A 26,068-nucleotide genomic window follows, 5' to 3' on the forward strand; every position below is an offset into this window, starting at 1 on the left:
GAAATAAAAATTCTGCTTTTGCATGCATCATGGTAGTATTTTCAGTATGACGTCGTTTTAGTTATAAATCCATTTAAAATTGTATAAACATCATAGTTGAAAATAAAGAGTAACATCATTTCTTACATAAACGTCATAGCTGGGCAACAAACATGACGTCATTTTCAATATATAAATTGTGATTTCCCATGCAAAATCAATTATTGGAAAAAAGTATCAACATGATTACTAAGAATCTTGCCATTGGAGCTTCAGCCACATGTACTAATGAAGAAAAGGAAGAAGTTATTCAACTGGCTGAAGCATCTTTTCGCCAAGTATTATGCTCCGGAATACCGTCTAATATGGAAATACTCGTCGATTCCATTGCTGATATACCTATGCCTATTGTTTTCGTTGATACCCTTCAAGCTCCTGAAACATATGTTACTGCACCAAAGGTATCAATTCCAAAAACACAAAGAACTGACGTAAAACCAGATATAAAAGAAGAGAAAGAATTCAACATTCCAAATAGCTCCCCACCTGAAATTAGTGACAGAGAGTCGGGGTCTAGGAGACAGTGAAGGACCAGGCTTTGATAATGTCAGAGTAAGGTCATATTTTAATACAGACCACATTTTAATAAAGACCATAAGGCCATATTTTAATATCGAAGAAGGAGAACGGATGAACAGAAGCAGCATTAGCGACAAAGAGACTGGAGGTGGAGAGTTAGGGACCAGCAAAAGACCAGACTTTAACAATGGTAGAGAAAGACCAAAGGTGAACTCAAGTACTTTCACAGATAATAAGGAAGCCCTTATTGCTAAAATTGAACATCTCAAGAAGTGACTTGGAATCGCTTTGAAAGAGCAAAACCATTTCAGAGAAGAAAAATTAATTTTCGGAGCTTCATCGAGAAGGAATGGAAGAAGAAAAGGAGAAGAGTTGAACGGAGGCAGCGTTAATGACCAAGATACTAAGGAAGCACTTATTGCTGAAATCAAATATCTTAAGAAGCGACTTGGAATCGCTTGGAAAGAGCTGACTGTTATGTATCAACAGTTGACTGTTATGTATCACGAACAGCGACAGGCACAGCAAGGGCTCTCGGCTGTACAGAATTTTGGTGATAGTTTCATGCCTCCAAGTACAAGAAATTCTGGTAGTGTTTACGTCCCACCTAGTGCCGGAAATTCAGGTAATCTTTACGTGCCTCCAAGTGCTAGAAACTCAGGTAGCGTATACGTGCCTCCTAGTGTTAGGACTTCCGCTCTTCCCATTATTGCTCCTCAAACAGTCATGAGGGGAGAAAGCCCAGTCCTTGACGTGAGGCTGCAAAATAATCGTAGTTCTCTAACCACTGATGTAAGTCAGTCACAGTCAGCAGACAAACGATTAGGCGGACCTTGGAGACCTGAAAAGGTACTTAAGGTCTACAAAAATGTTTTAAGTGTTTTTGAGTCAACTGAGATTCTCAATGTTACTCAGGTTTTTTATATTGGTACTAGTGCTAAAAAGCGGCCAGGTATGCCAACAAATAATTTTGGCTTTGATGACGATCAAGATTTTTATATTCATGTCCCCCATGACCACATAGCTTATAGATATGAGGTGATAAAAGTAATAGGTAAGGGTAGTTTTGGTCAAGTGGTTAAGGCATATGATCATAAGAAACACATTTATTTGGCTCTCAAAATGGTGAGAAACCAACCTCGGTTTCATAGACAGGCTCAAGAGGAAATTAAAATATTAGAACATTTGAGAGAGCATGACAAAGAAAATAAAATGAATGTGATCCACTTGTATGATTGTTTTATGTTCAGAAATCATGTGTGCATTACCTTTGAACTTTTGTCCATCAACTTGTATGAACTTATCAAAAAGAATAAGTTCCAAGGATTTAGTCTCCAATTGGTGAGGAAATTTGCCCATTCGCTGCTTCTGTGTCTAGATGGATTATCTAAAAGCAAAATTATTCATTGTGATATGAAGCCAGAAAATGTTCTTCTCAAACAGCAGGGTAGATCTGGTATTAAGGTGATCGATTTTGGCTCAAGCTGCTATGAAAATAAACGTGTCTACACCTATATCCAGTCACGGTTTTATCGAGCACCAGAAGTTATACTCGGACTACGATATGGCCTGCCTATCGATATGTGGTCTCTAGGCTGTATTCTTGCGGAGCTTCACCTTGGATTTCCCCTTCTACCTGGGGAAGATGAAGGTGATCAACTAGCATGTATGATGGAGTTACTTGATATGCCACCTGCAAGACTTTTAGAAGGTTCAAAAAGATCAAAGTTGTTTGTGAACTCAAAAGGTTATCCGCGCTACTGCACCGCAACTACCTCGATAACTGGTCAAGTCATCCTTAGTGGAGGCATCTCTCGGCAGGGAAAACATAGAGGAACCCCAGGCTCTAAGAGTTTGGCTATGACCTTAAAAGGAAAAACGAACAAATCTACCACTTCGTCGTCGGAAGTGATAATCGATGGTGAGTCGTCCACTGACCCCTTGTCCGACATGTCTGAAGATGAAACACTCTTTATGGATTTTATTAACAGATGTTTGGAATGGGATCCACAGACTCGGATGACTCCCGAAGAGGCTCTAAGACATAGCTGGCTAAGAAGGCGTCTTCCACGACCACCTTCGGAAAAAAGTGTAACAGAATTATCTACTCCTACTCGAATCGGAACGTACATGGGAGTTAGTAACGGTGCCAATAGCAGTATAATTTCGAATAATGAAGAAGATCCTAATAACCCAGACATTATTATAATTGGTGGCAACATCAATGGCACAGCTGTTGAAACAACTGGCTCCACTAATGGATCAATGTCGAATATTCCTGCAGCCGTATCAAAAACAATAATTGTGCCGGCCAGTGGATATTCCATGGTAACGCGTAGTTTTGCGCGTCGTGCATTGTTCAGTGATACAAATGGTCATAGTGTTAGCACGGACAATTTGTTATGTAGTGGTGCAGCTAAACAGAATTGATTTACTTTGGATGGATCTAAGTTGCCTAGCCTTGGTCTTCAGTCCTAATCAAAGCCTAGTTTTGTGCAATTAAAGAAATGTATAGATAACTTAATCTTGCACGATGAAGCGAAGCCTATTTTAAATCTGACAGAATATGCAGTTGGTTTTATTTTGAATAGTGTCATTTGAACTTTTGTTTTGAGTGTGAGTTGTTAGTTTGTCAATGTGATTTCTTCTTCACATCTTGGGAATGCAACAACAATTCAAAATGGCCTGTAGAAGTCGTGCTCGGTTTCGGTTTTTTTTTCTCATATATTTGATCTCGATTCTGGAAAAGTGTCTTTCCTTGCTCTATGCTATCGGACGCTACTATCATTACTCGAAAAAAAAAAACTTTTGGATGGAAACCTAAGAGCTTTAGAAGAATTGGGACTAGTGTAGATCAGCCAACACTTCCCTTGTTGTGGTGTAGCATACTTTCACATGCCAGACACTATTAATCGGGAAATTTGATTATACCCTTGGTAAAAATGCATTTTCAAGCAGTTGCAAGTTATCAATCTTTATTATAATTAAACTTAAAAAGTTGCAATTTTCTTCAACTGAAAGTAAGGAGCAACATTAAACTTTAAGCGAACAGATATTATTTCGTATATAGGCTGCCTCCTCCTCAATACACTTCTCTTCACGCCCACGTTTTAAATACTTCAAAAAAGTTAATTATTCTAATTAAACGGTCATTGTGTTTAAGGAGGCCCTTGTTAAGAATTTGGAAAAAAGGTCTAACTTTAGCGTAAAGAGTGGGGTATCAAGGAGGAGGCACCACATATATATAATAATTTTGTTTTTTCAAGTTTTAGTGTTGCTCCTTGCTTTCAATTGAAAAAAGTTTTTTTTTTAATTTAATTTCTGATCGTTTTTCGAATAATAACGGGACACACACCTCCCCATTCATGGTAATTTTCCCAACGAAAATTCCCCCAAGGAAAGTTCCCACGCGTAAAATACTTCCCCCATAAATTTGCCCTAGTAAAAATTCATCCTTACTGCAAATGCCCCCACCCTGCAAAACAAAATCTTGTTTACCTTCTGGATGAAAAATTCTTCTGAGCATAATCTTACTCGAAAAAATAATTGTTTTTAACTTTATTTACGATCTTTTTTTAATTCATAACAAAAATCACTTCTATGTTGAAAATTTTTCCAAGATCCCTCCCCTCCAGCGGGAAGTTTCTTGTGTGGAAAATTCCACAACAGAGTAAAATTTCATTACTGATGATAATTCTTCATGGATTATTTCTCACGAAGTAAATAAGTAAATTTTGTATATGAATTCAGGCAAATATCCCCCTGTGTAAAATTTCTGTTGAAAATGCAACCCTCCTCTCCCCAGTATTTTTCTGGTGTCCTTTCCATGTGTTTTTTCTTTTTTCACTCTTTTTTTAGAATAAATTTGTAAACTCGGTCAATTATTTCAGTATTCTCACCCCCCCTCCCCCTCCAGATTTTGCTCATTGGTACCCTTGTCACATTGCCCCCCCCCCCATCAAGACTTTGTTCTAGATCTGCGACTGGACTAGAGCTCTCAATTTCTGATATAATCAGCCCCCTCCGGTGTTTCCGTGACCATGAGATGGACTTGTGGATGACGAAGGGGCAGTCCCCCTTCCATACGCAAAAACACCTGCTCATTTTGGGGTTTAATGATACTCTACTTTCATGGTAACAGCGTAGACAAGAAATATTCCCAGAAAGCAGATCAAAAAGCATTCCAGATGCGTTTTTTAAAAGATTTTTTTTGTACCCCCTCCTAAAAAATAACACATTCCCCCCCCCCCCCAAGCGCAAATTTTGGTTATGGCCCTGGCGATAATGCATCGTTTTTTACATCTACCATCCCCTTGTCTCTCGCTTAGAACTAATTGTGTATTTATCTAATGGTTCAATGAAAACTGTGATATTTTGACATTAAAATACACCCATGAGGTATCTCCCTCCCTCCCTAACTGCTGAATGCTCAGAGGATCCTATTGTAGAAGTTTAAGGACCTTTTTATGTTTGTTATTTGTCCACTGCTTACAGATACTACTACTACTACTAACAACTCACCGCAGCACCAAGCCGCCTGAGGCCAACACAGCTACACACGCTCATCCTCCACCCCAATCTATTCAAAGCCTCCCTTTTTACACCCGCCCACGAAGTTCCCATTTCCTTTAGATCTTTCCTTATGACGTCCTCCCAACCCAGACGGGGACAACCTGCTTTCTATTTAGCCCTAGATGGTTGGCCGAAAAGAACAATCTTCGGCAATCTGTCATCCTTCATCCGCACAACGTACCCTAACCACCTCAACCTTTCTTTCATTATAGACCTAGAAAGCGGTATTTAACCACATTTTTCGTATAGCCTATTGTTTGCTTACAGATAGCATTTGTTATTAGAATATACATGGATATTTTCCGGGGGATGTTTTCTACAGGGGGGGGGAGGGATCTACTAGGGATTTTTTCAGCGGGGAGATAAAATGTGGGAATAAATTGCTTTCAGCCAAGGTGTATTTTCCATGGGAGGAATTTCCTGGGTGGATATTTTCAACAGGGGATTGTCTGGGGGCGATTTTTCTGCGGAGGAATATATTTGGGGTTTTATTTTCTGCAGGGAAGGGGGGTATCTTCTAGGGGTTTAAACACCTAGAGCAATTAGCAAAGGATCTAGTTTGCAGCTCTTTTCCTGTTTTTTATGGGGGGGGGGGGTCTAGTCATCCTGAAAGACATAGTTATTAAATATATCAACTATGAAAACTGGTCGAAGGAAGACCAATTAAATAATTTTCACTTTCTCTTTACTGACTGAATTTTACGTGTGGAGGTGTTAATCGTAATAGTCCAGGGTAAATTTTCAGCAGGATTGAATTCTCCAGAGGATATTTCCGTGGGGACGGAGATTTTTGCAAGTCGTCCATGAAATTTTTGTCCATATTTTGTATCTTGAACCATATTCTAACAATAAATTATTGCATGACACCTGAGATTCTCCATTTTTTGGTACTCGTTAGAACGGCGTGTTTACTGCCAAATTTGATAGACTCCAGGGGACATTTGCTTTCAAGATATTAGTAAAGGGGAAATTTTTGTTTTAGTTGTGCTAAAGACTAACATCTTAAACACACAGACAATGAAAATGAAAACAAATTTAAAAGCAATAAAACATAAAAAAGACAGCTAAACAACATTATCAAATATAAAAGATAAAAATGTCATATTATCATATACGCAAAAAAGAACCATCTATTATAGAAAACTGGGGCTTCTAGCCTGAAACCTGGGGGGTGGAGGGTGGAGAGGGAGTGATAGTTGATGTAATTTAAACCATATTAAGAGCTTTTAAGGAAATACCCCTTTTTCATTAAGATAAATTCCCCTCGCCTAGTAGCATTTATTCTCAGAGAATGCATTGATAATAGATGCAGTTTTCTTAGGCGTTATTGTGGCTTATAAGAAAAATAAAAAATAAAATTCCTAATTTAAATAAAGACGAAGGGAGAGAACTCCAGGGGAGGGGAACCATCTCTGGGGGAGAGGAACCGTTTTCTCTATCACCAGCTCAACACTGCTTTATCGTTATTATTTTTTTTTCGTTAAACAAAACGGCAATTTTCAAGCGCACATTTATGGTTATCCCGCCTCTCTCCACTAAGGTATCGATTTGTTTGATGGTTGCATCAGAGGAAGTGTCCAGCCCCCCTCCAAACCCTGAGCGGTTTCTCTTAGCGTAGGGTACATTGTCACCAAAATATCAAAACACGCAAAGGCTGGAAATTCTATTTCTAGAAATTCTTGTTCCCACCCACCTCTTGCGCAATGGGGGAGTGTGGTCTGTGTCTACTCTTTTTGGGGGACGGAATCCACCCATCCTACGCGTTGTGGGGGAGTATGGTCTGTTTTTACTCATTCCTGGGATTGAATCCGGGCTTCGGCTAGGCGATAAAAGAGGCTAAAAACGGTCTCGCTCGAGATAATTTAAAGGTACTAATAATAGGAAAATTATCGTTGAGTTTCTACGGCAAACCTGTAATGTCAGAGCATCCCTGTTTCTAGTGCTCAGCCAGCAAGATTCGTGCATTGAAAAGATTCCCATCCTGGCATAATTCCAGCCATTGGTACACTGTTTTTCTGGAATACCCCTGGATTTCTTGTGATCATGTCTAATAAGAATGACGCAAGTATATCTCACAAACTAGACTAAAAGGACCCCATGAGACCCCCCCCCCCCGAGCCCGCCACATACGCAGGTGATTTGTGTTAAAAGTGGTGCACATCTTAAGAAAAGATATAGAATACATTGTCCCTCTGTGCTTAAGTATTTTATTGCGATAAGAAACATTCGTTTCTCACTTGATATTTTGTAAGAACTTTAGAGAATATGATTTTTTTTTCTGGAACACCATCCATTCTTGGGTTTAATGTTCCTTGACAATAGGCAATAACGTTCAATTGACAATAACGTTCTGATAGCGATATGACACAAGTCATCATCAGTGTAAGAGTCTTCTAACATACATTTTGATATTAACTCGGTTTTTGGTTTTGATTCGACGTTTTATTGTAATAAGAATACACAAAATTTTTCTAGTCTCTTTGAGATTTCTTAATTTTTTTTAGAGGTCCTCCTGAAAACAATCAGTGCACCTTGCTGTTCTCAGCTCCTGGAGTTGGAGGCACAACTGATCAGCCTTTAAAAAAAAATTCTTTTTCAGATCTGGAATCCTTAATCACAAACCTTAACTTTTCTGTTTCTATAATAGTCATTATTTTCCTTTTTTAAATTTTTTTTCTTTAAGTCTAATTTCTCAGACAGATGTTTTGAGTGGTCGGAAAAGTGGGTGTTTTTCTGGCGAACCCACTTCACATCAAATCTTGGCTTGGGCACGGGTACTCTTCATTCAATGTCTTATACAACGACTTTTATACTCTGCCACCCTGCAAGTGGGCTTCTTATTTTTGAAGCTGTTGTCTGTTTTGATAAAAAAAAAAAACAGTAGGCGACGAGAAACTAGTAAGAATCTTTATTCTTTGGTGTTAATTAAAAAGGTTACTCCGTTAAACAAAAAACAACCCACTGAAAATTAAAAATTAAAAAAGCGAAACGCTTGACAATAAAATGTTTCAATTTTTTCATTTTTAATTTTCAGTGAATTGTTCAGTGAGTTAAACTCTGAAACATTCTAATATTTCGGACTCCCAGACAAGTTTTAGGAATTAAATAAATGAAGTCAGGTTAAGCCCAGCAGCTGGTAAGCAGACAGAAGCATGTGTTTAGTCTGCTTCAGTACCTGCTCCTAAAGGTCCTGCAACCCACAGCTCAATATCTACCCAATGAAATCAAATTCTTGAAAGATCTTCTCGAGATCTTCTAAATTGTATAAGAAGTTTTGGTTAAAACAATAGTTTTAAAATGATACGATTGTTCGTCTTTTCTTTAAAATAAATTGTAAAATTTTCCAAAAATTTCTTATATCCTGCTCTATTGACAAAAAAGGAAAAAAACTCAGATTCTGTTAGTAGGAATGGTTAATTACATACTGATGTTACATAATTTATTCATGGTTTATTGATCCACGAAGGGGACATCAAGAGAATATAACAGTGACAAGAGTAAACCACGACAAACACTACTGAAATATTCCAACTCTTACATTTCAACGAAAAAAAATATCCAAAATAAACTGTGAAACATCAAGAGAATGTAACAGTGACAAGGTAAATCACGACAAAACAGTACTGAAATATTCCAACTCTCACATTTCAAGGCAAAAAAATCCAAAATGAACTTTGAAACATCTTCAAAATGTAACGGTGACAAGGTAAAGCACGAGAAATACTACCGAAATAATCCAACTCTTACATTTCAACGAAAAAAAAATCCAAAATGAACTTTGAAACATCTTCAGAATGTACCAGTGACAAGGTAAACCACGAGAAAACACTACTGAAATATTCCAACTTTTACAGTTCAATGAAAAAAAAAAAAATGAACTTTGAAACATCTTCAGAATGTAACAGTGGCAAGGTAAACCACAACAAACACTACTGAAATATTCCAACTCTTACATTTCAACGAAAGAAATCCAAAATAAACTTTGAAAATGAAGAGAATGTGACAGTGACAAGGTAAATCACGACAAAACACTACTGAAATATTCCAACTCTTACATTTCAACGAAAAAAATCCAAAATGAACTTTCAAACATCAAGAGAATGTAACAGTGACAAGGTAAACCATGACAAAACAGTACTGAAATATTCCAACTCTCACATTTCAAGGAAAAAAATCCAAAATGAACTTTGAAACATCTTCAGAATGTAACAGTGGCAAGGTAAACCACAACAAACACTACTGAAATATTCCAACTCTTACATTTCAACGAGTCCCCTTCGTGGATCAATAAACCATGAATAAATTATGTAACATCAGTATGTAATTAACCATTCCTACTAACAGAATCTGAGTTTTTTATCCTTTTTTGTCAATAGAGCAGGATATAAGAAATTTTTGGAAAATTTTGCAATTTATTTTAAAGAAAAAACGAACAATCGTATCATTTTTAAACTATTGTTTTAACCAAAACTTCTTATACAATTTAGAAGATCTCTTCTTGTCTTAATAGATGACTGGATCTTTCAAGAATTTGATTTCATTGGGTAGATATTGAGCTGTGGGTTGCAGGACCTTTAGGAGCAGGTACTGAAGCAGACTAAGCACATGCTTCTGTCTGCTTACCAGCTGCTGGGCTTGACCTGACTTCATTTATTTCGTTCCTAAAACTTGTCTGGGAGTCCGAAATATTAGAATGTTTCAGAGTTTAACTCACTGAACAATTCACTGAAAATTAAAAATGAAAAAATTGAAACATTTTATTGTCAAGCGTTTCGCTTTTTTAATTTTTAATTTTCAGTGGGTTGTTTTTTGTTTAACGGAGTAACCTTTTTAATTAACACCAAAGAATAAAGATTCTTACTAGTTTCTCGTCGCCTATTGTTTTTTTTTCTATCAAAACAGACAACAGCTTCAAAAATAAGAAGCCCACTTGCAGGGTGGCAGAGTATAAAAGTCGTTGTATAAGACATTGAATGAAGAGTACCCGTGCCCAAGCCAAGATTTGATGTGAAGTGGGTTCGCCAGAAAAACACCCACTTTTCCGACCACTCAAAACATCTGTCTGAGAAATTAGACTTAAAGAAAAAAAAATTAAAAAAGGAAAATAAGGAATATTATAGAAACAGAAAAGTTAAGGTTTGTGATTATGGATTCCAGATCTGAAAAAGAATTTTTTTTTTAAAGGCTGATCAGTTGTGCCTCCAACTCCAGGAGCTGAGAACAGCCAGGTGCACTGATTGTGCTCAAGAGGACCTCTAAGAAAAATTAAGAAATCTCAAAGAGGTGGAATTGTCACTGTTACATTCTCTTTATGTTTCAAAGTTCATTTTTAGATTTTTTTTTCCCTTGAAATATAAGATTTGGAATATTTCAGTAGTGTTTTGTCGTGGTTTACCTTCTCACTATTACATTCTTTGAATGTTTCAAAGTTCATTTTAGATTTTATTCGTTGAAATGTAAGAGTTGGAATATTTCAGTAGTGTTTCGTCGTGGTTTACCTTGTCACTTTTACATTCTCTTTATTATTCAAAGTTCATTTTGGATTTCATTCGTTGAAATGAAAGAGTTGGCATATTTCGGTACAGTTTTCTTGTGATTTACCTTGTCACTGTTACATTCTCTTCATGCTTCAAAGTTCATTTTGGATTTTTTTTTTGTTGAAATGTAAGAGTTGGATTATTTTAGTAGTGTTTTATCGTGTTTTACCTTATCACTGTTACATTCTCTTGATGTTTCAAAGTTCATTTTGGATTTTTTTTTGTTGAAATGTAAGAGTTGGAATATTTCAGTAGTGTTTTGTCGTGGTTTACCAAATCACTGTTACATTCTCTTGATGTTTCAAAGTTCATTTTGGATTTTTTTTTTGAAATGTAAGAGTTGGAATTGTTACTGTTAAATTCTCTTAATGTTTCAAATCTAATTTTTGATTTTTTTTTTATTTGCAATGTAAGAGTTTGATTATTTTGGAAGTGTTTTGTGGTGGTTTAACTTGTCACTGTTACATTCTCTTGATGTGTCAAGTTCACTTTAAAATTTTTTTTTGAAATGTAAGAGTTGGCATATTTCAGTAGTTTTTATCGTGGTTTACCTTGTCAATGATACATTCTCTTGATGTTTCAAAATCCATTTCGGATTTTTTTTGTTGAAATGTAAGAGTTGGAATTGTCACTGTTACATTCTCTTAATGTTTCAAAGTTAATTTTGGATTTTTTTTTGTTGAAATGCAAGAGTTGGAATATCTCAGTAGTGTTTTATCGTGATTTACCTTGTCACTGTTACATTCTCTTCATGTTTCAAAGTTCATTTTAGATTTTTTTTTTCATTGAAATGTAAGAGTTTGAATATTTCAGTAGTATTTTGTCGTGATTAACCTTGTCACTGTTACATTCTCTTCATTTTTCAAAGTTTATTTTGGATTTCTTTCGTTGAAATGTAAGAGTTGGAATATTTCAGTAGTGTTTGTCAAGGTTTACCTTGTAACTGTTACATTCTGAAGATGTTTCAAAGTTCATTTTTGATTTTTTCCATTGAACTGTAAGAGTTGGAATATTTCAGTAGTGTTTTGTTCTGATTTACCTTGTCACTGTTACATTCTTAAGATGTTTCAAAGTTCATTTTTGATTTTTTTTTCGTTCAAATGTAAGAGTTGGAATTGTCACTGTTACATTCTTTTAATGTTTCAAAGTTCATTTTGGATTTTTTTTTTGTTGAAATGCAAGAGTTGAAATATTTTAGTAGTGTTTTGTCATGATTTACCTTGTCACTGTTACATTCTCTTCATGTTTCAAAGTTCATTTTAGATTTTTTTTTTCATTCAAATGTAAGAGTTGGAATATTTCAGTAGTGTTTTGTCGTGATTTACCTTGTCACTGTCACATTCTCTTCATTTTCAAAGTTTATTTTGGATTTCTTTCGTTGAAATGTAAGAGTTGGAATATTTCAGTAGTGTTTGTTGTGGTTTACCTTGCCACTGTTACATTCTGAAGATGTTTCAAAGTTCATTTTGGATTTTTTTTCCTTGAAATGTGAGAGTTGGAATATTTCAGTACAGTTTGGTCATGGTTTACCTTGTCACTGTTACATTCTCTTGATGTTTGAAAGTTCATTTTGGATTTTTTTTCGTTGAAATGTAAGAGTTGGAATAGTTCAGTAGTGTTTTGTCGTGATTACCTTGTCACTGTCACATTCTCTTCATTTTCAAAGTTTATTTTGGATTTCTTTCGTTGAAATGTAAGAGTTGGAATATTTCAGTAGTGTTTGTTGTGGTTTACCTTGCCACTATTACATTCTGAAGATGTTTCAAAGTTCATTTTTGATTTTTTTTTTCATTGAACTGTAAAAGTTGGAATATTTCAGTAGTGTTTTCTCGTGGTTTACTTTGTCACTGTTACATTCTGAAGATGTTTCAAAGATCATTTTGGATTTTTTTTCGTTGAAATGTAAGAGTTGGATTATTTCGGTAGTGTTTCTCGTGCTTTACCTTGTCACCGTTACATTTTGAAGATGTTTCAAAGTTCATTTTGGATTTTTTTCCTTGAAATGTGAGAGTTGGAATATTTCAGTACTGTTTTGTCATGGTTTACCTTGTCACTGTTACATTCTCTTGATGTTTGAAAGTTCATTTTGGATTTTTTTCGTTGAAATGCAAGAGTTGGAATATTTCAGTAGTGTTTGTCGTGGTTTATCTTGTAAGTGTTACATTATCTTGATGTTTCAAAGTTCATTTTAGATTTTTTTTTGTTGAAATGTAAGAGTTGGAATGTTTCAGTAGTGTTTTGTCGTGGTTTACCTTGTCACTGTTACATTCTCTTGATGTTTCAAAGTTCATTTTGTATTTTTTTTTTAATGTAAGTTTTGGAATATTTCAGTAGTGTTCGTCCTGCTTTACCTTGTCACTCTTACATTCTCTTGATCGTTTAAAGTTCATTTTTGATTTTTTTTTTAGTTGAAATGTAAGAGTTGGAATTGTCACTGTTACATTCTCTTGATTTTTCAAAGTTAATTTTGGATTTTTTTTGTTCAAATTGGAATATTTCAGTTGTGTTTTGTCGTGGTTTACCTTCTCACTGTTACATTCTCTTGTTGTTTCAAATGGCTTACCTTGTCACTGTTACATTCTGAAGATGTTTCAAAGTTCATTTTGATTTTTTCGTTGAACTGTAAGAGTTGGATAATTTCAGAAGTGTTTTCTCGTGGTTTACCTTGTCAATGTTGCATTCTCTTGATGCTTCAAAGTTCATTTTGGATTTTTTTCGTTGAAATGTAAGAGTTGAATTATTTCAGTACTGTTTGTCCTGGTTTACCTTGTCACTGTTACATTCTCTTGATGTTTCAAAGTTCATTATATATTTTTTTTGGTTAAAATGTAAGAGTTGGATTATTTCAGTAGTGTTTTGTCGTGCTTTACCATGTCACTGTTACATTCTGAAGATGTTTCAAAGTTCATTTTGGATTTTTTTTGGTTGTAATGTAAGAGTTGGAATATTTCGCTAGTGTTTTCTCGTGGTTTACCTTGTCACTGATACATTCTCTTGATGCTTCAAAGTTCATTTTGGATTTTTTTCGTTGCAATGTAAGAGTTGGAATATTTCAGTAGTATTTTGTCGTGGTTTACCTTGTCACTGTTAAATTCTGAAGATGTTTCAAAGTTCATTTTGGATTTTTTTTTCGTTGTAATGTAAGAGTTGGAATATTTCAGTAGTGTTTTGTCGTGGTTTACCTTCTCACTATTACATTCTCTTGATGTTTAAAAGTTCATTTTAGATTTTATTCGTTGAAATGTAAGAGTTGGAATATTTCAGTAGTGTTTTGTCGTGGTTTACCTATTCACTGCTACATTCTCTTGATGTTTCAAAATTCTTTTTAGATTTTTTTCCCTTGATATGTAAGAGTTGGAATATTTCAGTAGTGTTTCGTCGTGGTTTACCTTGTCACTGTTACATTCTCTTGATGTTTCAAAGTTCATTTTGTATTTTTTGTGTTGAAATGTAAGAGTTGGAATATTTCAGTAGTGTTCGTCATGGCTTACCTTGTCTCTCTTACACTCTCTTGATCTTTCAAAATTCATTTTGGATTTAATTTTTTGGTTGAAATGTAAGAGTTGGAATTGTCACTGTTACATTCTCTTGATGTTTCAAAGTTCATTTTGGATTTTTTCGTTCAAATTGGAATATTTCAGTAGTGTTTTGTCGTGGTTTACCTTCTCACTGTTACATTCTCTTCATGTTCCAAATGGTTTACCTTGTCACTGTTACATTCTGAAGATGTTTCAAAGTTCATTTTGATTTTTTTCGTTGAACTGTAAGAGTTGGAATATTTCAGAAGTGTTTTCTCGTGGTTTACCTTGTCACTGTTACATTCTCTTGATGCTTCATAGTTCATTTTGAAATTTTTTGTTGAAATGTAAGAGTTGAATTATTTCAGTAGTGTTTTATCGTGGTTTACCTTGTCACTGTTACATTCTCTTGATATTTCAAAGTTCATTTTGGATTTTTTTTCGTTGAAATTTAAGAGTTGGAATATTTCAGTGGTGCTTTGTCATGGTTTACAATGTCGCTTTTACATTCTCTTGATGTTTCAAAGTTCATTTTAGATTTTTTCCTTGAAATGTAAGAGTTGGAATATTTCAGTTGTGTTTTGTCATGGTTTACATTGTCACTGTTACATTCTCATGATATTTCAAAGTTCAATTTGGATTTTTCGTTCAAATGTAAGAGTTGGAATATTTCAGTAGTGTTTTATTGTGGTTTACCTTGTCACTGTTACATTCTCATGATATTTCAAATCATGATATTTCAAATTCTCATGATATATTCAATATCATGAGAATGTAAAAGTGAAAGATAAACCACAATAAAACACTTCTGAAATATTCAAAATGAACTTTGAAACATCAAGAGAATGTAATAGTGACAAGATAAACCACGACAAACACTACTGAAATATTCTAACTCTTACATTTCAACGAAAAAAATCCAAAATGACCTTTGAAACATCAAAAGAATGTAACAGTGACAAGGTAAACCATGACGAAATAGTACTGAAATATTCCAACTCTTACATTTCAAGGAAAAAAATCCAAAATGAACTTTGAAACTTCTTCAGAATGTAACGGTGACAAGGTAAAGCACGACAAACACTACTGAAATAATCCAACTCTTACATTTCAACGAAAACGAAAAATCCAAAATGAACTTTGAAACATCTTCAGAATGTAACAGTGACAAGCTAAACCACGAGAAAACACAATTTTTTAAATATTCCAACTCTTACTATTCAATGAAAAAAATCAAAAATGAACTTTAAAACATCTTCAGAATGTAACATTGACAAGATAAACCACGACGAACACTACTGAAATATTCCACCTCTTACATTTCAACGAAAGAAATCCAAAATGAAGTTTGAAAAATGAAGAGAATGTAACAGTGACAAGGTAAATCACGACAAAACACTATTAAAATAATCCAACTCTTACATTTCAATGAAAAAAAAATCTAAAATGAACTTTCAAACATGAAGAGAATGTAACAGTGACAAGGTAAATCACGACAAAACACTACTGAAATATTCCTATTCTTGCATTTAAACGAAAAAAAAGTCCAAAATGAACTTTGAAACATTAAGAGAATGTAACAGTGACAATTCGAACTCTTACATTTCAACGAAAAAAAAATCCGAAATGGACTTTGAAACATCAAGAGAATGTATCAGTGACAAGGTAAACCACGAAAAAACATTACTAAATAATCCAACTCTTACATTTCAACAAAAAAAAATCCAAAATGAATTTTGAAACATCTGGAGAATGTAACATTTACAAGGTAAACCACGATAAAAACTACTGAAATATGCCAACTCTTACATTTCAAAAAAAAAAAAATCTAAAATGAATTTGAAACATCAAGAAAATGTAACAGTGACAAGGTAAACCACGACAAAACACTACTGAATTATTCCAACTCTTACATTGCAACGAAAAAAAAATCCAAAATGAACTTTGAAACATTAAGAGAATGTAGCAGTGACAATTCCAACTCTTACATTTCAACGAAAAAAAAAATCCAAAATGAACTTTGAAACGTCAAGAGAATTTAACAGTGAGATGGTAAACCACGACTAAACACTACTGAAATATTACAACTCTTACATTTCAACGGAAAAATAAATCCAAAATGAACTTTGAAACATCAAGAGAATATAACAGTGACAAGGTAAACCACGACAAAACGCTACTGAAGTATTCCAACTCTTACATTTCAACGAAAAAAAGTCCAAAATGAACTTTGAAGCATCAAGAGAATGTAAAAGTGACAAGGTAAACCACAAGAAAACTGTACTGAAATATGTCAACTCTTGCATTTCAACGAATGAAATTCAAAATGAACTTTGAATAATAAAAAGAATGCAACAGTGACAAGGTAAACCACGACGAAACACTAATGAAATATTCCAACTCTTACATTTCAACGAATAAAATCCAAAATGAACTTTGAAACATCCAGAGAATGTAATAGTGGGAAGGTAAACCACGACAAAACACTACTTAAATATTCCAACTCTTACATTTCAACGAAAAATTCAAAATGAACTTTGAAAAATCAAAAGAGAGTAACAATGACAAGGTAAACCACGACAAAACTCTACTGAAATATTCCAACTCTTACATTTCAAGGGAAAACAAAATCTAAAAATGAACTTTGAAACATAAAGAGAATGTAACAGTGACAATTCCAACTCTTACATTTCAATGAAAAAAAAATCTAAAATTAACTTTGAAACATAAAGAGAATATAACAGTGACAAGGTAAACCACGAAAACAGTTTCAACTCTTACAGTTCAACGAAAAAAATCAAAATGAACTTTGAAACATCAAGAGAATGTAATAGTGAGAAGGTAAACCACGACAAACACTACTGAAATATTCTAACTCTTATATTTCAACAAAAAAATCCAAAATGAACTTTGAAAATCTTCAGAATGTAACAGTGACATAGTAAACCACGACAAAACACTATTGAAATATTCGAACTTTTATATTAAAACAAAATCCAAAATGAACTTTGAAACATCAAGAGAATGTAACATTGAAATGGTAAACCACGACAAAACACTAATGGGGGGAGGGACCCGAGAAGTTGGGGGGGGGGGCGTTCTGTGTCTCAAGCACGCAAAAAAAAGTGTAAAAAAGGGGGAGGGAATTTGTGTGGAGGGGGGGGGACCTTGGGGTTGGGGTAGGGGACCTTACAACACTATTCAAAAGGAACTTGTGTAATATAACGACCACAGAGTTTCACAACAAATCATCCTCTAAAATGTCTCAAACTGTTTCGCCCAAATAATCCCTAAAATATTGATTAATTTGTTTTCGCCCAAATAATCCCCTAAAAGTAATTTCTGCGTGTTCCTTTGTTTCGGCATCGTTTTGCGCTGTCATGTTTGAAATTCCCAGGAAACCATGTCCCTCGTAAAATATATTCAATTTGTCTTGATCTCGTATAAATTTCTGAAAAATCTAAGATGTTCCTAGTTACACTATTATGGATTCGATAGAATATTAATATTTATCTCTCAGACCTAAAGATAAGATAAGCCATATTTAAAAATGAGATCCTCGTTAGAATCAATAATTTCCCGTCAATTATGTAAATCAATTTCCCAGAAATTATGTCCCCTTCGTGGATCAATACACTCAGAAAAATCCCCTGATTGACCTTGAAAAAGACACGTTATCCTGTCCCCTTCTTGGATCAATAACATTGATTCAGGTTAGGTATTCAGTGCGCATGCGCAAATCTCGTCTCGGAGTCAATAGGCTTAGAAACATCCCCTGACTGACCTTGAAAAAGTTGTCATTGACCCTGTCCCGTCAGAATCGATAATTCCCTGTCGATTATGTAATCAATTTCTCAGATATCTAGTCCCCTTCGTGGATCAATAAACCATGAATAAACTATGTAACATCAGTATGTAATTACCCATTCCTACTAACAGAATCTGAGTTATTCCTTTTTTGTCAATAGAGCAGGATATAAGAAATTTATTGGAAAATTTTGCAATTTGTTTTAAAGAAAAAACGAACAATTGTATCTTTTTAAAACTATTGTTTTAACCAAAACTTCTTATACAATTTAGAAGATCTCTTTTTGTGTTAATAGATGACTGGATCTTTCAAAAATTTGATTTCATTAGGTAGATATTGAGCTGTGGGTTGCAGGACCCTTAGGAGCAGGTACTGAAGCAGAATAAGCCCATGCTTCTGTCTGCCTACCAGCTGCTGGGCTTAACCTGACTTCATTTATTTCATTCCAAAAACTTTTCTAGGAGTCCGAAGTGGTAGAATGTTTCAGAAGTTAAGTCACTGAACAACACACTGAAAATTAAAAATGAAAAAAGTGAAACATTTTATTGTCAGGCGTTTCGCTTTTTTAATTTTTAATTTTCTGTTGGTTGTTTTTTGTCTAACGGAGTAACCTTTTTAATTAACGCCAAAGAATAAAGATTCTTACTAGTTTCTCGTCGCCTATTGTTTTTTTTTATCAAAACAGACAACAGCTTCAAAAATAAGAAGCCCACTTGCAGGGCAGCAGAGTATAAAAGTCGCTGTATAAGAAATTGAATGAAGAGTACCCGTGCCCAAGCCAAGACTTGATGTGAAGTGGGTTCACCAGAAAAACACCCACTTTTCCGACCACTCAAAACATCTGTCTGAGACTTTAGACTTAAAGAAACAAAATTTAAAAAAGGAAAATAAGGACTATTATAGAAACAGAAAAGTTAAGGTTTGTGATTAAAGATTCCAGATCTGAAAATGAATTTTTTTTTAAGGCTGATCAGTTGTGCCTCCAACTCCAGGAGCTGAGGACAGCAAGGTGCACTGATCCTGTTCAGGAGGACCTCTAAGAAAAATTGAGAAATCTCAAAGAGGTTAGAAAAATTTTGTGTATTCTTATTACAATAAAACGTCGAATCAAAACCAAAAACCGTGTGAATATCAAAATGTATATTAGAAGACTCTTACACTGATGATGACTTGTGTTATATCGCTATCAGAACATTATTGTCAATTAAACGTTACTGCCTATTGTCAAGGGAAATTAAACCCTAGAATGGAGGGTGTTCCAGAAAAAAATCCTATTCTCTAAAGGTCTTACAAAATATCAAGTAAAAAACTAATGTTTCTTATCGCAATAAAATACTAAAACACAGAGGGGCAATGTATTCTATATCTTTGCTTAAGATGTGCACCACTTTTAATACAAATCACCTGCTTATATGGAGGGCTCAGGGGAGGGGGGTTTCATGGGATCCTTTTAGTCTAGTTTGCGAGATATACTTGCGTCATTCTTATTAGACCTGATCACAAGAAATCCAGGGGTATTCCAGAAAAACATTGTACCAATGGTTGGAATTATGCCAGGATGGGAATCTTTTCAATGCACGAATCCTTCTGGCTGAGCACTAGAAACAGGGATGCTCTGACATTAGAGGTTTGCCGTAGAAACTCACACTCCCCCACTACGCAAGAGGTGGGTGGGAACAAGAATTTCTAGAAATAGAATTTCCAGCCTTTACATGTTTTGATATTTTGGTGACAGTGTACCCTACGCTAAGAAAAACGGCTCAGGGTATGGAGGGGGGGGGGAGGGGGCTGGACACTTCCTCTGAGGCAACTGGCAAACACATCGGTACCTTAGTGGAGGGAGGCAGGATAACCATAAATGTGCGCTTGAAAATTGCCGCTTTGTTTAACGATAAAAAAATAAAACAGTGTTGAGCTGGTGATAGAGAAAACGGTTCCTCTCCCCAAGAGACGGTTCCCCTCCCCTGGAGTCCTCTTCCTTCGTCTTTATTTAAATTAGGAACGTTATTCTTTATTTTTTTTTTTATAAGCCACAATAACGCCTAAGAAAACTGCATCTATTATCAATGCATCCTCTGAGAATGAATGCTACTAGGCGAGGGGAATTTATCTTAATGAAAAAGGGGGATTTCCTTAAAAGCTCTTAGTATGGTTTAAATTGCATAAAATATCACCCCCCCCCAAGGTTTCAGGCTAGAAGCCCTCAGTCTTCTATAATAGATGGTTCTTTACTGCGTATATGATAATATGACGTTTTCATCTTTTATTTTTTGTTATGTTTTTTAGCCGTCTTTTTTATGTTTTATTGCCTTTAAATTTGTTTTTATTTTCATTGTCTGTGTGTTTAAGATGTTAGTCTGTTAGCACAAATAAAACACAAATTTCCCCTTTATTAATATCTTGAAAGCAAATGTCCCCTGGAGTCTATCAAATTTGGCAGTAAACACACCGTTCTAACGAGTACCAAAAAATGGAGAATCTCAGGTGTCATGCAATAATTTTTTTTAGAATATGGTTCAAGATACAAAATTTTGACAAAAATTTCATGGACGACTTGCTTGGGGCGCTTTATCACTAGAAGAGGATGACCTTTCGAGTCCTGGTGGGGGCAAGAACTTAAGAAAATAATAAGAAAGGTGTTAAGAGCAAAAAATGAAACGTCGAAAAAGAAAATGTCTCGAGGGTTTTCGGTGAAAAATGTCAAAATGGTATTACCTGGCAGTGATGGATGCGCAATCATTACGTAAAGTGTGTAGCGCCATTTATATAATGAAGAAAGAACGCTTTGGGGGTTTTGGGTGTCTTTACGTTACAATGGGGGATTCCCCCATGGGTTCCTAGGGTAGGGTTACGCAAAATTGCGTCAATCATATTAGACCTGTCTGTTTGAAATGGGGTAAGTTGTATGACGTCATTGGAGTCCAGAGAGGTGTGTCACAGAGTCTCAACAAGGGCGTTCCTTTTAATAGAACAGGTGACTACAATGTGCAGGTGTGACGGGTTGGTAGCTCCAATTTCTGACCCTTTAAAGGGGATGGTGTGTCGCATGGTGTAACGTGCGATTGAAACAGGGGGGTGTACCGTGACGTTAGAGGTCTATCCTGGGAATTTGATAGGGATGTTTGACGTCAGAGGGTTGCGGAAGAATCCTATTGGAAAAGGGATAGGCGTGTTGTAGAAACTCGATGCTAATTTCCCTAGGGGATGTAGCAGAATCAATGGACTCATTACTACTCATTTTTGAAAACAGTTATCAAATAAAACAAAATTCTGACGGAAATAAAAAGCGACATCGAAACTTTAAACAAACAGTCATAATTTCTATACTCAGTGAAAACATATATGACAAAATCGTATAAATACAACATAATAACAGTTTTTGATTACGTCTAATTTATTACAATGTTTAATTACAGCTTAATAATTTTGATTTCACTGATACATATATATATATATATATATATATATATATATATATATATATATATATATATATATATATATATATATATATATATATATATATATATATATATATATATATATATATATATATATATATATATATATATGCTTTTTATTGAAGGCGTTGTCGTAGAAGCTTCAAAACAGGCTCATTTGATTGGGAATTAAAGGAGCTAGTGCCCATTTTAACAGTCGAAAGTGATTGGAGGGCAACTAGCCCCCCCCACGCCCATCATTCCCCCAAACACACCCAATCAAAAGTTTGAGATAGGTATTTTGTCAGTGTAGCTGATTTCCAGATAGAAACAATGTTTTTGAGGAGGACACTCCCCCACAACCCTCAGGGCAAGAGTTTTAAGTTATGCCCGGGGGGCATATAAGGTTTTTATAGAAGACGTTGTCGTAAAAAATTCAAAACAGGATCATTCGATTGGAAATTCTAAGGGCTAGTGCCCTTTTTAACAGTCGAAAGTGATTGGAGGGCAACTAGCCCCCCCACACATCATTCCCCCAAAGACATCCAATCAAAATTTTGAGATATCCATTTTATTCAGCGCAGTTGATTTCAAGATAGAAGATGTAGTTTTGAGGAGAAGACTCCCCCACAACCCTCACGGCAAGGGTTATAAGTTATGACCTGGGGGCACATAAGGTTTTTATACAAGGCCTTGTCGTAGAAACTTCAAAAAAGGCTGATTCGATTGGAAATTCAAAGGGCTAGTGCCCTTTTCAATAGTCGAAAGTGATTGGAGGGTAACTAACCCCCCCCCCCCGTGCTCATCTTTCCCCCAAACACATCCAATCAAAATTGTGAGATAGCCATTTTGTTCAAAGTAGTTGATTTCCAGATAGAAAAAAGTTTTTTGAGGAGGACACTCCCCCACTACCCACGGGGCAAGGGTTTTAAGTCATGCCCTGGGGGCATATAAGGTTTTTATAGAAGGCATTGTTGTAGAAACTTCAAAACAGGCTCATTCGATTGGAAATTCAAAGGGCTAGTGCCCTTTTTAATGGTCGAAAGTGACTGAAGGGCAACTAGACCACCCACGCCCGTTTTCCCCCCAAACACATCCAACCAAAATTGTGAGATAGCCATTTTGTTCAGCGCAGTTGATTTCCGGATAGTAAATACATTTTTGAGGAGGACACTCCCCCACAACCCTCAGGGCAAGAGTTGTAAGTTATGCCCGGGGGGTATATAAGGTTTTTATAGAAGGAGTTGTCATAGAACCTACAAAAAAAGCTCATTCGATTGACAATTCAAAGGGCTAGTACCCTTTTTAATAGTCGAAACTGATTGAAGGGCAACTAGCCCCCTCCCACGCCCATCATTCCCCAAAGCAAATCCAAACAAAATTATGAGATAGCCATTTTGTTCAGCTTAGGCTAGTTGATTTCCAGATAGAAAGTATGTTTTTGAGGAGGAAACTCCCTCGCAACCCTCAGGGCAAAGGTTTTCAGTTAAGCCCTGGGGGCATATAAGGTTTTTAAAGAAGGCGTCGTCTTAGAAACTTCAAAAAAGGCTGATTCGATTGGAAATTCAAAGGGCTAGTGCCATTTTTAAAAGTCGAAAGTGATTGGAGGGCAATTAGCCTCCCCCCCCCCCGCCCACCACTCCCCCAAACACATCCAATCAAAATTTTGAGATAGTCATTTTGTTCAGCGTAGTTGATTTCCAGATAGAAAATATGTTTTTGAGGAGGACACTCCCCCACAAACCTCAGGGCAAAGGTTTTAAGTTATGCCGTTTGGGGCCTATAAGGTTTTTATAGAAGGCGTTGTCGTAGAAATTTCGAAACAGGCTCATTCGATTGGGAATTTAAAGGGCTAGTGCCCTTTTTAATAGTCGAAAGGGATTAGAGGGCAACTAGCCCCCCCACGCCCATCGTTCCCCCAAACACATTCAATCAAAATTTTGAGATAGGCATTTTGTCAGCGTAGCTGATTTCCAGATAGAATATATCTTTTTGAGGAGGACACTCCCCCAAAACCTTCGGGGCAAGGGTTTTAAGTTATGCCCCGGGGGCACATAAGGTTTTTATAGAAGGCGTTGTCGCAGAAACTTCAAAACAGGCTCATTCGATTGGAAATTCAAAGGGCTAGTACCCTTTTTAGTAGTCGAAAGTGATTGGAGGAAAACTCGACCCCCCCCCCACGCCATCATTAACCCAAACACATCCAATCAAAATTGTGAGATAGTCATTTTGCTCAGCGTGGTTGATTTCCAGATAGAAAATATGTTTTTGAGGAGGACACTCCCCCACAACCCTCAGGGCAAAGGTTTTAAGTTTTGCCCTGGGGGCATATAAGGTTTTTATAGAAGGCGTTGTCATAGAAACTTCAAAACAGGATCGTTCGATTGGAAGTTCAAAGGGCTAGTGCCCTTTTTATTAGTCGAAATTGGAGGGCAACTAGACCCCACCCATGCCCATTATTCCCCCAAACACATCCAATCAAAATTCTGAGATAGCCATTTTGTTCAGCGTAGTTGATTTCCAGATAGAAAATATGTTTATGAGGAGGAACTCCCCCACAACCCTTAGGGCAAGGGATTTAAGTTATGCCCTGGGGGCATATAAGGTTTTTATGGAAGGCGTTGTCGTAGACACTTCAAAACACGCTCAGTCGATTTGAAATTCAAAGGGCTAGTGCCCTTTTTAATATTCGAAAGTGATTGGAGGGCATCTAGCCCCCCCCCCCCCGCCTGTCATTCCCCCAAACATATTCAATCAAAATTTTGAGATAGGCATTTTGTCAGTGTTGCTGATTTCCAGATAGAAAATATCTTTTTGAGGAGGACACTCCCCCACAACCCTCGGGGCAAGGGTTTTAATTTATTCCCTGGGGGCATATAAGTTTTCATAGAAGGCGTTGTCGGTGAAGCTTCAAAACAGGCTCAATTGATTGGAAATTCAAAGAGCTAGTGCCCTTTTTAATAGTCAAAAGTGATTGGAGGGCAACTAGCCCCCCCCCACGCCCATCATTCCCCCAAACACATCCAATCAAAATTTTGAGATAGATATTTTGTCATCGTAGCTGATTTCCAGATAGAAACAATGTTTTTGAGGAGGACACTCCCCCACAACCCTCAGGGCAGGGCAAGGGTCAGCAACTAGCCCCCCTCCCCACGACCATCATTCCCCCAAATACGTCATATCAAAATTGTGAGATAGCCGTTTTGTTCAGCGTAGTTGATTTAAACATAGAAAATATGTTTTTGAGGAGGAGACTCTCCCACAACCCTCAGGGCAAGGGTTTTAAGTTATGCCCTGGGGGCATGTAAGGTTTTTTTTAGAAGGCGTTGTCGTAGAAACTTAAAAAAAGGCTCACTCGATTGGAAATTCAAAGGGCTAGTGCCCTTTTAATTAGTCGAAAGTGATTGGAGGGCAACTATACCCCCCCCCTTTGCCCATTATTCCCCCAAACACATCTAACCAAAATTGTTAGATAGCCATTTTGTTCAGCCCAGTTGATTTCCGGATAAAAAATATGTTTTTGAGGAGGAAACTCCCCCACAACTCCCAGGGCAAGGGTTTTAAGATATGCCCTTGGGGTTATATAAGGTTTTTATAGAAGGCGTTGTCGTAGAAACTTCATAACAAGCTCATTTGATTGGAAATTCAAAGGGTTAGTGCCCTTTTTAATAGTCAAAAGTGATTGGAGGGCAACTAGCCCCCCCACGCCCATCAGTCCCCCTAACATATCCAATCAAAATTTTGAGATAGCCATTTTGTTCAGCATAGTTGATTTCAAGATAAAAGATGTATTTTTGAGGACGACACTCCCCCACAACCCTCAGGGCAAAGGTTTTAAGTTATGCCCTGGGGGCATATACGGTTTTTATAGAAGGCATTGTCGTAGAAACTTCAAAACAGGCTCGTTCGATTGGAAATTCAAAGGGCTAGTGCCTTTTCAAAAGTCGAAAGTGATTGGAGGGCAACTAGCCTCCCCCCCACGCCCATCACTCCCCCAAACACAGCCAATCAAAATTTTGAGATAGTCATTTTGTTCAGCGTAGTTGATTTCCCAATAGAAAATATGTTTTTGAGGAGGACACTCCCCCACAACCCTCAGGGCAAGGGTTTTAAGTTATGCCCTTTGGGGCATATAAGGTTTTTATAGAAGGCGTTGTCGTAGAAACTTCGAAACAGGCTCATTCGATTGGGAATTTAAAGGACCAGTGCCCCTTTTAATAGTTGAAAGTGATTGGAGGGCAACTAGCCCCCCACGCCCCATCATTCCCCCAAACATATCCAATCAGAATTTTTATATAGCCATTTTGTTCAGCTTAGGTTAGTTGATTTCCAGATAGAAAATATGCTTTTTCGGAGGACACTCCGCCATAACCCTCAGGGCAAGGGCTTGAGGTTATGCCCTGGGGGCATATAAGGTTTTTATAAGAAGGCGTTGTCGTAGAAACTTCAAAACAGGCTCATTCGATTGGAAATCCAAAGGGATAGTTCCCTTCTTCATAGTCAAAGTTATTGGAGGGCAACTAGCCCCCCCACACATCATTCCCCCAAAGACATCCAATCAAAATTTTGAGATATCCATTTTATTCAGCGCAGTTGATTTCAAGATAGAAGATGTAGTTTTGAGGAGAAGACTCC

At 36.3% G+C, this 26,068-nt stretch overlaps 1 pseudogene; it reads left to right on the forward strand.

The window, feature by feature from the left end:
• Positions 1 to 745: 745 nt before the first annotated feature.
• On the forward strand, positions 746 to 3,433 carry LOC148946159 (dual specificity tyrosine-phosphorylation-regulated kinase 2 pseudogene; annotated as a pseudogene).
• The last annotated feature ends 22,635 nt before the right edge of the window (positions 3,434 to 26,068 follow it).

The sequence above is a fragment of the Artemia sp. Qi Xiang Cuo genome, chromosome 12, assembly GCF_049724085.1.
Source record: "Artemia sp. Qi Xiang Cuo chromosome 12, ASM4972408v1, whole genome shotgun sequence".
NCBI classification, from domain to species: domain Eukaryota; kingdom Metazoa; phylum Arthropoda; class Branchiopoda; order Anostraca; family Artemiidae; genus Artemia; species Artemia sp. Qi Xiang Cuo.